The sequence below is a fragment of the Mauremys reevesii genome, linkage group 1, assembly GCF_016161935.1.
Source record: "Mauremys reevesii isolate NIE-2019 linkage group 1, ASM1616193v1, whole genome shotgun sequence".
In the NCBI taxonomy this organism is placed as follows: Eukaryota; Metazoa; Chordata; order Testudines; family Geoemydidae; genus Mauremys; species Mauremys reevesii.
This window is the reverse complement of record NC_052623.1, coordinates 78386946-78399475: the sequence shown is the minus strand read 5'-3', so window position 1 is coordinate 78399475 and position 12530 is coordinate 78386946. Positions and strand designations below refer to the sequence as shown.

The 12530-nt window shown below is 42.3% G+C and overlaps 1 long non-coding RNA gene across 3 annotated transcripts; it reads left to right on the top strand.

Moving 5' to 3' along the window:
• The first annotated feature begins 3704 nt into the window (after positions 1-3704).
• Positions 3705-12050, top strand: LOC120387985. 3 transcript variants are annotated; one of them, XR_005590471.1, is made up of 4 exons: positions 3705-3762; positions 6060-6247; positions 8418-8477; positions 10605-12050. It is a non-coding gene; the product is annotated as an uncharacterized LOC120387985 (long non-coding RNA). The 3 variants fall into 3 exon arrangements; XR_005590470.1 differs by having other exon boundaries at positions 8418-8527; XR_005590472.1 differs by having other exon boundaries at positions 3731-3766; positions 8418-8527.
• Positions 12051-12530: the final 480 nt, after the last annotated feature.

Here is a 12530-nt window from a genome sequence, read left to right as displayed (position 1 = left end):
CTAAACTTGGAAATGGCCCTGATTTCCGCCACTAGTGTAGATGAATTGGTACAAACGTATAGCTAGACAAGAAAAGCTGCAATTTTCAGTAGTGAAACTTATCTCTGCTTGAAACCAGGGTAACCTCTTCTTGCGGAAATTTCGGCCTTTCTTGTTTAACTGTGGGTTTGCACTGATGCAATTATACCAATAGCTGAAACTAAGGCTAATTGCAAGTGTAGACAAGTCCACCAAACTTTGCATGAGTTTACAACAGGGGTTGGCAACCTCTGGCATGCGGCTCACCAGGGTAAGCACCCTGGCGGGCTGGGAGGTTTTTTTACCTGCCGCATCGGCAAGTTCAGCTGATTGCGGCTCCCACTGGCTGCGGTTCGCTGTCCCAGGCCAATGGGGGCAGCAGGAAGTGGCACAGGCTGAGGACTGTGCTGGCTGCCACTTCCCGCCGCCCCCATTGGCCTGGAGCAGTGAACTGTGGCCAGTGGGAACTGCGATTGGCCGAACCTGCAGATGCGGCAAGTAAACAAACCGGCCCGGCCTGCCAGGGTGGTTACCCTGGGGAGCCTCATACCAAAGGTTGCTGATCCCTGGTTTACAATATACAAACATGTACTTAGTTAAATTAATCAGTTATCATAAGACCAAATAAAACAGAGACAATATTTGTGCTTAAGTAAAAATAATATGGTGAAAAACTATGATAGCTGTTTACTCATAATATCTAACTAGTAAATTTTCACAGAGACAAAACATGTAAGGCAAAATTCCCTTCTGATGAAAAAACACTTCTGTGCATTTTGATACCAGATTGAGTCAGTAGAATATTTGCCATTCTGTGCTGTCTGATTTTGAAATTGGGTTGAATATACAGCTGTGGTTGAGGTCTCTATATCTGTACATTATCTAAACTTGGACAGTATTTAATCCTTACACACTCTATGCCCACTTATGGATCCTTAACTCACCACTTAAATGCCAGCTCCTGTCCTATTTTATTCCCATGTAGCCACAAAGATGTCAATAGGATTGCACAGAGACAGCTGAGGGCAGAACTTGGTCCTTTCTTCTTTTGTTATGTTTGAAACAAAGGCAAAGGCAAAGGCAAATTAGCAATGCAACTGTTTTATTAAGAATCTCAGTCTAATGACATGAGCTGAGAGCTGCAGTATTTTCTAAAATAGGCCAGTGCAGAATAAGTTTATTTTTGTACATTAGTTCAGTTATTTTTACCTCTTCGGCAATCCAAAATCATGGACAGATTTACAAAATATGAATAAGAAAATCATGCAGTGTATTTGGATCAGCACTCCAACGCTAAACACTCTTCTGCCCTCTGCCACTCTTCCCTGCTCCACTTCCTTCCCACCACACCTCCCTATCCACTCCTCAGAGAAGCTTTGCAGCATAAGGTGAAGTTCACCATCCATGACAGTTCTGAATCAAAAAGGGAATAGGGGCCATCCAGCCTCAAGATTAATCTCTCCAACCCCACAAAACATGACGTCTGGGGAAGCAGCTCCCCAAGAGAAGTCTGACTAAGCAAAACAAAATCAAAAACAAAAAAAAGATCTTCCTCATACAACAACACAGGAAACACGTAGTTGTCTGAAACTCCTTGATAATATTTTTTGTTATCAAAACTGTTCCAAAGCCAATCTAGTCCATTCATCAAGGGCTGGACACTAAATCATCTCTAGTACAGACCTTTTTAGCTCTCATGACCCACAGAAGGAAGACATGCTATAGTAGAGTTGTGGAGCACCTTAGCATTTCCTCCCCTGCAAATGACAGCTTTTTATTCACACTTGTGTAACTAAGGTGCAGGATTTTTCCAGTCGAGAGCATACAGCCATTATGGGCTTGATCTGCAGGAGGATAAGCACACTGGTCCTGATTCAGAAGTGGACTTAAGGATGTACTTCTATATCAGCAACTGAGTAGACCCATTAACTTTAATGGAGCTTCAGGAGGGCACAGCAATATACCCCTGCACAGTCAACTGCAGGACCGAACCTTGCATGTGATGATCTTTCACAACATGTTTAAGCCCATTGGAGATGCTTTACATCTCCCCTGCCCCAACAAGCAGGGTTAATAATGCAAGTGCTGACACTTAGCAGCATGAGTGAAGATGCTTCAGAATTCTGAATATTGCAAAGTTCCTTACCAATGTGGTGTTCTTTATGAGGAGAATAATTATAACTGTACAGTAGACGGGAAAAACCACACTTGGAATTCAAAAATGCAAATTGCGGGAATTTGTTTGTTGAAATGTGATTAAAAGTACAGTATTTGAAAGTCTGCATTTTGGGACTCTGAGCTGTGAATAATTATTCTTATTTGCAAATATTTCTCTTGCATAAACAAACGTGTTTTGGTTTCTAATTTTTTTTTCTTTCCTTTTCTTTTTTCCAAAAAGAGCATGGAAAATGATTGCTAGAGAGGAGCAGAGCTGTGCTGGCAGGAATGTTGTAGGCTATGCAAAAGCAGCCCACAAAACAGAGCCTGATCTTGACACATGCTAAGTTCCCTCAGTTGCCACTGAAGTTAGTATGAGCTACAACAGCTCAGCACATTTTGCAGTATGTGCTCAGCACTTCATAGGTTTGCTCCTACAGAGGTTTTCTCCCTTTGAAGTCAGAGACAGAACTCCCATTGACTGCAGTGGTGAAAAAACCAGGTCCTTAGTGGGAAACCCCTCAGACACAGGCAGAGTTGCCAGCTCTCATGACTCCATGCTCTCTAGGTGAGCATCTTCTTTCTGTTTTTTTTTTTTTAACAAAGCAATGTTAGGTACAGGATTATTTAATTATTTATTTATCTGTAGGAATAAAGTACTGTACAACTTACTATAAAAAGGTTACAGGTGTTCAGCTTTTCTGAGCATGAAATGAAATTGGTTTTATTGTGGCACTTTCTGCTGCTGTAAGTTCCATTGTCTAAAGGGTCTCCAGGTATTTAAAAAAGCATTGAATGCAAATCATCTCTGCATTGAATGTATTTTAAAGTATGTAGTGGTACAACTGACATACATATAATGCTCCTTATTTTCAGAATAGCAGTTGTCGAGGGTTGGCAGCTGATCTAGGCACCATGGTTGCCATATTTATTTGTAATGCATTTAATCAATGTTGCTAAAACCAGGCAGAACAAACCAAACTTGAACAAATCAAGTGCAAGCAACTGTTGTGTAAACAGAAGGAATCAACTTTATTAATGAGAAAAATAAAGGCAACACAGTACATTGATAATGGGGAACAAAATCTATATCACATACAGGTTCGCTGTTCCCAGGGGTGGCTCTAGGAACCAGCAAAGCAAGCAGCTGCTTGGGACAGCCCATTTTCAGGGGCAGCAGCTGGCAGGGATCCAGCCTGGGAGCTGAGAACCAGCAGGGGGCCCTGGGAGCTGTAGTTCCTTGGTTAGCTCCCTGTCTATATAGCCAGCCCAGGAGCATGGAAACAACTACATATCCCAGCATTCCCTTGGCTGCTGTCAACAGGAAAGGGAAGGGGAGGGAGTATAGTAGCTGAAACCTCATGCTGCAGCTTGCTGTGAATGGAGAGCTCACTGCTAGAGCGGGGTGGCACTGTGAATGGGGAACAAGTGTGCCCAAGGAGTAGAAGGCTTTGGCCCAGATGTCCCCTTCAGAAGACATCCCCAGACTGGATTAGGGATACTGGTGTGACCTCACCTTGCAGCCCCCAAAGAAGGAATTGGGTGGACTAAATGGACCATGCCCCTCTCTATCTGAAGCCTAGCAAGGTAGGTACGTGGATCCCACTAGAATTTAAAATGAAAAGTAAGGGAGGGGAGGCTCTGGACCTGGGCAGATTTAGATATAGTACCAGGCATGTAGGAGGATTTCCACTTCTGAGCCATGGAAGCAGAAATTGACTTTCCTTTCCAGATTTAGCTAATATTCAGAAAGGGAATCTAGCACCTGCCTTCCAGATTTGAACACCTCAAAATTCAGGAATGCTCAAGCTCAATTTGGGCAGCTGTTCCTTAATTTCTCCCAAATCAAATATACTGATCCACTGTAACTTGCTGTAGAAAAAATAGGATAAAATTGAGCAAGAAATGCTTCCCAGTGGTTTTTAGGACTGGAATTGCTATTTTCAACAGCCATTGCATTTTTTGGTTTGGTTGTTTGTTTTATTTGTTTAAAAGGAAGACAGTGATATTGCATTGGCAAATTCCCCATAGAAACAAAGAGTGGAACAAAAGAATAATAAAGGCACCTCAACTTTTCCTCATTTATGGAGGACAGTCTTATAATATGCATCCAGATATCCTCCAATCACACAAGCTGAAAATTGTTCCACTTTACTGCAGTTCTGTAACCATATGGGAACCAATCCTGTCTGTGTTCTGTGCACATCCAAAATTCCTGCTTAATGACCCGCCCTGGGAGCAAGTTACCAGTGACCCAGGGCTGGGGTGAAAGGAGGGTGCAGCTGCGGGGGGAGAGCCCAGGGCTGGGGCGGAAGGGGGTGCGGGTGGAGAGAGCAGAGCCCAGGGCTGGGGCAGCATGGGGTATGTGGGTGGGGGCACTGGTGGGGAGGAAGGGGAGGCCCAGAGCTGGGGCAGCATGGGGTGTGTGGATAGGAGCCCAGGGCTGGAGTGGCAGGGGGTGAGGGTGGGGGAGAGCCCAGAGCTGGGGCAGCTGGGGGTGAGGGTGGCGGGGAGAGCCCAGAGCTGGGGCGGCTGGGGGTGTGTGTGGGGGAGAGCCCAGGACTGGGGCAGCAGGGGGTGCAGGTGTGGGGGAAAGCCCAGGGCTGGGGTAGCAGGGAGGTGTTGGGGGGAGCCCAGGGCTGGGATGGGGGCAGCCAAATTTTTTTTTGCTTGGTGCGGCAAAAAACCTAGAGCCGGCCATGGCTGTTCCCATGACATTCAATGTAAGGTCAGATATATACAATATGAGAGGGCAGCTTTTGGTTTGATCTATAGAATGATAGTGTTCAGATGGTTCTGAGTATTACAATTAGCAAAATAAATAGAACTTAAAGCTCACAAATGAAATGCAAAATCTAGTTTTATAAGGAAATACAGAAAACCAAAAAAGCTCAATCCTTGCCCCATATTCCTCCGCTTATCAGTAGATTATGATGATGATGTTTGTAACAAAGGCAAATAGATTATCATCATATTTTAATGTTCTCCCTTCCAAAACCCTGGACACAGAGATGGCATACCCTGGAAACCCTGTTTTAAAATATTCCCCAATACTTGTACAATATATAATTGCATATGCACACGTTTCTCCCTATTCTGTAATAGAATAATGCTAAATTCAGAACTGGAAACAAATATCACCAGCCTGGAGCATGTAAACAGAGAACAAAAATGTGCACTTACGTAGCACCTTTCATCCTAGGTCACAAAACACTTTACAAACAGTAATCACTCAGTTAAGCCTCACAGCAAGCCTGAGAAATATGCAGTTACCATAAGGATTATTATCTCAACTTTACAAATTGGTGAACTGAGCCACAGAGCAGCTGCGAATTACCCAAGGTCACACAGCAAATTAGCCAGGGTCAGGACAAAAGAATCACAGAGGGATGACTCCTAAGGTCCAGCTGTAATCACTAGGCCACTTTGCCTGTAGGTATTATAAATCTTGAACACCACATTCTGCAACATCACATAGCCAGCTACAGCATAGTGATTCTACATGATGGCTATCAATGCTCTCTGTTTCCCTTTTTTCTGGAGTTTTTAGCTCAGCTGCTGGCTGGGTTATACAAGTGTTTGGGTGTCTGTTAGCAGAACATACCTTCTTTACTTCCATATCTTATATAAAGTGTGTGCTCGGAAAAATATTTGGTGTGGACAATATGGCATAAAGAAGTTATGTTCACTCACAGCATGCATGGATTTTCTGTGAATCCCTGAATTTGGTGGGTTTTTCCACCCCTCTTCCCCTGGGTGACTCCTGTATTCCCCCAGGAGCTCAGCCACGAAAGAGACATGTGACTTTTCTGGTTAGTGCTCAGCTTTTGCTGCCTAACTGCCATTCATATTGATCTGTGCCCTTGCCCTCCCTTTCCCTATAGGTAGCACTGCTTCAGATCATTTCTCTTGGCAAGAAGCATAGAGTGCCTCCCTGGTGTTGGCCAGGAGAACCCTACAATGTTGGGAGTACAGCACTAAAGATGGCAGCAGCAACAGGACTGGCTGGAAGAGACCCACAAAACTAATTGGGCTGGCTGACTTAGAAGCTAGACTACAGGAAGAAAATCAAGTAAGTGGAGCCTGTCTGGAGTGAGAAGTTAAGAAAGGTGTTGGTTGGCTGAGTGAACCAATCAGGGGGAAAATCTGGCTGGGGATAGAAAGTTCTGTTACAGGGAGCATGTCTGAGAGGAAGGGATAAAAAGAGGGGAAGAGGAGGAGGAGGAAAAGAGACGGGAGGGAAAGATCAGGAGCCGAAAGGCCAGGAGGGAAAAAGGTTGGCAAAATGAGTGTCAGAGAAGGAAAGAGAGCAAAAACAAGGTATTAAACAGAAAAGGAATGGAAGGCAATAGGAAAAGATCAAATGAAAATAGCTAATGTAATGTAGAATGGGAATGGGAAAATATGTTGGTGGAAACAGTAAAAGAAAACTAGAGGAAAGCAGAGAGCAATACAGGAGGAGAAAAAATAGAAAAGAAGAAAAGAGTATAGTGTTAGGCAAAAATAAAAATAAAAATCCCAAAAGGACGGATAAGAGAGAACAAAAATAAGAGTCCTTGTGTTTCTTAAAATATGTATATTATATTGAAATTATTTTATTCATTAATATTAATGAATACAATTTGCAAAATGAGGGCCTTTTCACAAGAACTGAAAAATAGTTTTCACACATTTTAGACATTTTTTCCACATTTTGTCACACCCGGGCTGGTTTGCATGTTTAGAGTTATGCTTATCATTTGCTAAACTAAGTGAAAAATAAGTGAAAGAAAGAGGTACAGATAAATGTAACTGACAAGTTGGAGTTGGCATAATCCTTTTTATTTTAACTGATGAAACACAAATTATATTATTACATATTTTAAATGTGTATAAAATAATTCAGAATAATAGAAAATATAAATGCCTAAAGCAAGAAATCCTAAATATAATGTCACTTTCTAGACATTTAGTCAAAGAATCACTTTAGTGCCTATTTAATAACAATACTGCCCTTTACACAATCTGCCCATGAGGTAACCCCTGCTTCTACCAACAGTAAATTAAAACTAAGATTGGGAAAAGAGTAACAAATATTTTATGGAGCATCAGTAACCACTCTGTAGTTGAGGTTGAAGCTAACTTCCTGTTATAAACCCTTACCTCTCTTAATGCTGTTGTGTGGGGTTTTTGTTTGTTAGCTTTTTTTAAAATTTGTTCAGTTTACTAGATAGCTATGTACTGATTTGCATAGATGTTTCAAGAATTTGACTGGGCTGTCTAAGCGAAGGTGAAGTTGAAAGGACATTCATTGCTTTGATACTGAAGGTGAACTTTTGATGCCTCATGGGTGCTGCAAGGAGAAGAACTATTTTGCTGCACAGAATCTGTGAGCTAGTCCACTAGTCCAGCAGCCAGTTTAGAGTAAACTGATAAAAGGACATACTTTTAAACTCAGACAATAATTAGACTATGGAACTCACTGCTACAGGATTTATTGAGCGCAAGAATTTAATACAGTTCAAAGAGGGATTAAACCCTTATGTGGATAACAAAACTATTCAGAGTTATAACAGTTATTGGAAACAAAGAATTACAGAAAGTCTAAAAACCTGAAGCCCAACCATTCTAGCTGTTAGGGATTAGGATGAGATATTAATAGGGGACAGACTGTCCCAGAGCTATCTACTGCGGGTTTTTTGTCACTGAAACATCTGGTTCTGGTCACTGTTAGAGACAGTATACTGGACTAGATGCACAAAGGATTGGATCCAGTATGGCAATTCCTGTTTTTGTATTTTCCTATAAGTAGGACAAGTGAGAGAGCTGGCAGCATTATAGAGAAAGCAAAAGTACTCTACTCAGTTTCATTGCTTCAGGATAGCATTGTGAACAGCCTCTATGAACCTTACTATCTTATTATTTACACTCTACTGTGGCTCCAGAATCTAATTCTGTCAGAGAAATAGAGTTGTAAAGGACTGGAAGGAGTCCTGTTTCTTTCACTGAACTCCACCCTACTAGTCCTATTAGACAAAAGCGGAGGTTCTGCAACTTCAGCAGAGTGAGACTGTTCAGACTTATGTCAATTTCACTCTGTTGGGGTAGGGACATAATTTGGGTACAGTGCAGGGAGGAGCCAAGAAAAAAGGGAGTAGGAGAGGAGGAAGAACACAGGAAACTCCCTTGTTCTCTGTGCCAAAGATCAAGGTAGATGGGAGAATACAAATATCACACATTTACTAGCCAAATTTCTTGAACAGGATCCCTATTGGAATCCCAGGACCATCGTCGGAAAACAGCTGCTCTCTGAGGGTGACACGGTGAGAGTTTCTTAGAAAACCAATGCTCAGGCAACCAGCTACAGGTTATGGTGAGGGTTTCTTACATATTTGTCCTCTAGCAAGAAGATTTAGCCTTATAGATATGGTTGTATAAGATTATAATTTAGAGCTGTTCTCTCATAAAGGACAAGTATTATGAACATAGGAGCTTGGAGACTGCCCTGAAGGCCAGGGTGGAGAACACCACGTGTCTATGTTCAGCAGCTCATTACAGAAGCTTTCCAGTTTGTTTTATATAAGTTTTATTCCATTCTCATTTACTGGTTTGTTATTTAATCAACCCCAAGATCTTTACATAAACAACAGATATCTGGTACATAAAAACTGAGCTATTTTGCATCTCTCACAGTAATTTGCTTTGTTCCAGAGCAAAACACTTTTTCAAATAAGCACAGTAAAGGTTTAATAAGCTTTTTACAAATAAGCAGGAGTGGGTGCAAGGGTGGGAAGCAGGGGCACAACCCCCCCTTCGATTATAATTTCTGACACCATCCACAGCTTCTGCCCTGGCCCCCGTCCCGGAATTCCCTCCCCCAAGCTGCTCCTCCCCCCTTTCTGCCAGGGTGGAAGTTGGGCTGAGCGCAAGTGGAGACATGCCTGGGAAAAGCACCGTGGCTTGCGCTCCTGCTGAACCCTAATAGATGGCGCCCAGAGCAGGGAAGCTGGGCTGCAGCAGAGATCTGCAAGAGAGAGCCTGGGATGCCAGCTGAGCCCCCTTCCTCGCCCACAGCCTCCAGTAAGTGTTTGGAGGCGGGGACAATGGGGGGAGGCAGTGGGGCCCTGGGGAGATGGGAAGGGAGCCCAAGCAGACAGCAGAAACCAGTGGGGAAGGGGAGGCAGCAGGGCCCTGGGGCATTAGGGGTCCATGTTTAAAGTCCCCCCCCCCGCAAAAAGTATTCAAACTTAAATCCCTGCAGACGCCTGTGCTCATAAGCCATAGAATGACAGTAAGAACATAAGGAATACAGAGTTCCTTGCCCATTTCTCGTACACTCTTTGTGTTAGGAGAAGCATTTCTGGGTGAGACAAATGTAGAAAATTTTCTGCTTGATTTTCCTCTGGTGTTTGCTCAGTGAAAGTCTGAAGGTGTTGATGGAGATTTGGGCTACAACATGTGAATTAGACCCCTGCTCTTGGCTGGGGTATAGTAGGATGAATGCCATCCTCCTCTGTCACATAAGGTAATCAAAGCTGGTTTTAGGAATGAGGACGGCTCAGTGCGGACTTTTAAATATTAATTTATTTAGTGACTGGCCCTATCTTCTCAGATTTTCTTTATATCATCTATGGTTTCCTTCAATCTCCCATCCCATCACAAATCACTGGGGCCCCTCCTCACTATTTCTTCTGGCTCTGATTGTGTATAGACACAATGATTCTATATCGGCTTGTACAGAGAGCAGACAACCTCAGAGTCTTGAAATAAAATTGGGAATATCTTGTATGTTTGGGCTCTGTTTGCTGTTGTTGACCACATACTTTAGTTCAAGTTTAAAATAAACTTGTCCCCCCAGATGAAAGGGTGTTATCTAATCTAATTTATCTATCTATCTATGTTACTTAGGGAGGTGGTGGAATCTCCTTCCTTAGAGGTTTTTAAGGTCAGGTTTGATGAAGCCCTGGCTGAGATGATTTAGTTGGGGATTGGTCCTGCTTTTAGCAGTGGGTTGGACTAGATGACCTCCTGAGGTCCCTTCCAGCCCTGATATTCTATGAGTCTATCTAATCTATCGATATAAAACTAATAAAGTCAAACACTCAAGAACTCACCAGGAGCTCCTGCACACTCCAATGCAGATGGAGAACTTCACTTGGCATCCACTGATTTATCTTGTGAAGTCCTAAGAATGGGTAACAGGGGATGGAGCATAAAGAGCTGAAGGGGATAGGTTTTGAGGGCAGGGGAACAAAACAGGCAGGTTTGTGGATGCCAGAGCTCATAAGTCATACTTCACTTGTATGCAGGTTCCCTTGAAATCCTCCACCTCTCAAGACAGTTTTTGAGCTCTTTGTGGTCCTTATCTCTGTGCAGCAGGACTCTTATCCTTGCTGTTCTCCTTACTATCTTGAATTTTTAGAATTTTCCTCCTACTCAATCCTTTCTAGGGCCAGAGCATGGCAGCAGATGCAGGAAAACCCTGTGCTCCCCTTCCTGGTGAGAATGCAGAGAAACACACAGATGTGGAAAAGTAACCCGAATGTCAGGTGCCAAGCTGATGAGCAGGAAGATGGCAGAAAATGACAATGTCTGATCGATAAATCTTCCTAAGTGAAAAATTTGGGTACTCTAGTGTGTCTGTATCTTTAAAAGTGTTGTAGGTGTTTCAGTAGTCTCAATCAAAGATGTGTCTAAATCCCCTAATTTGCTTGAAAACTTCATTTTCTAAAAATGTATGAATAACTCCGCATTCATTGATAGCTTTTTTCTTTTTGCCACATCCCCAGCAACGCTTCAATTAGTCATCTGCACCTATGCAGCAAATGGAAGTATCATGTATGCTGCTGAATATAAATTTCATGTTGTTTAAGTTGATGAGGTGCAAAATATATTTTTCCCCATAATGTGTTCCAGTAGTCACATTATACAACAGTGTAATCTGAATATGAATAGGAACTTAAGAAAAGAAGAGAGTACAGAAAATTACTTGTGGGTGTTTATGCATTGATATAATACACTGAAAGTATTTAAGAAGTTGACAAGAGATGACAAAGTTTTACAGAGTATGGTATAATGGCAAGATCATTTCTCTCTTTTAATTCCATATTCTTTTTTTCCTTGAACTCCAAAGAGAAAAATATAAAGGAAGCCAATTGGGATTTTGTAAACTCAGTAGCTGGGGAGTAAGAGGACTCCCTTCCATCCTCCACTCTCTCCTTTAAGTCCCTCCTTGACAGACAGTTCTTAAAGTAGGGTGACCAGACAGCAAATGTGAAAAATGGGGACGAGGGTAGGGGGTAATAGGAGCCAAAATAAGAAAAAGACTCAAAAAATGGGACTGTCCCTATAAAATCGGGACATCTGGTCACCCTATCTTAAAGGCATAGTCCTCCTCCCACAAAATATAACAAAAATGACATGGTAATTTCCTACTGCTGCTTATCCCATCTATCCTATCTCTCCTGTCTGCACCTGGTCTGTGTAAGGCCAGATTCTGCAACCAGACCTCACTCAGAATAAGAGTTACTCGCATAAATAGTTGCACTGACATCAATGTGACTGGTTGTGTGGGTAAATGCTATTCATAGTGATTAAGGGCAGCCCAGTCTGCCATCTAGATTGTATGTACTCTGAAGCAGGCCCCTTGTCTCATATTTGTTTGCAAAGTGCCAGGCTATATAATTCATTAATTATAATAATACCCAATTTGTAGCTTTAGAGCTGCACATGGTTATGCATAGCCCTTTCTTCTCCAGCTTGAACAAGGCATCACACAGAGTTCTCCTGACACTGACGAAGCAGTGCCCTGGAGAACAGAGTGACTGCATAAAACAAAACCCAGGGACAGACGAACACCCTCCATTACATTTGTATTTGCACTGGCATCCAACCAAAATAAGTGAAATCTCTGGCTTTGATGTTTCCACTCATATTGTAACTTTTATTTAGTTGTTTTGATGTATGTTATCATTGTACTTCATAATAAATTTGTTTATATTCTAAATCACTTTAATCATTGTACGGTTCTCTGTGACTCTTTCTGAGATTGAAGTCTGAAGTCTTCTTTGAAATCATTTTATTTCAAATGCATTTCCATGAGTAGCAATGTTTTCATATCTACTACATAGCTGACATTAAAGCAATAGATACAGGGTGGCAACCCCCCAAAATTCATATTGCCTTCAGGTATATATAGTTGCTGTCCCTTATAAAGTGGAGGTGATGATGTGAGAAAACAGAGGAAAATGATACTACTGCAGGAAATGGGAAGAGAATAGGCACCTGCTGCAGTGTGTTACAAGGGAGTGGGAAAGGCAACTACAGGAAAGATGTTAGTCAAATATAAAAAGTCATCCCAAGTCAATCCATTATCA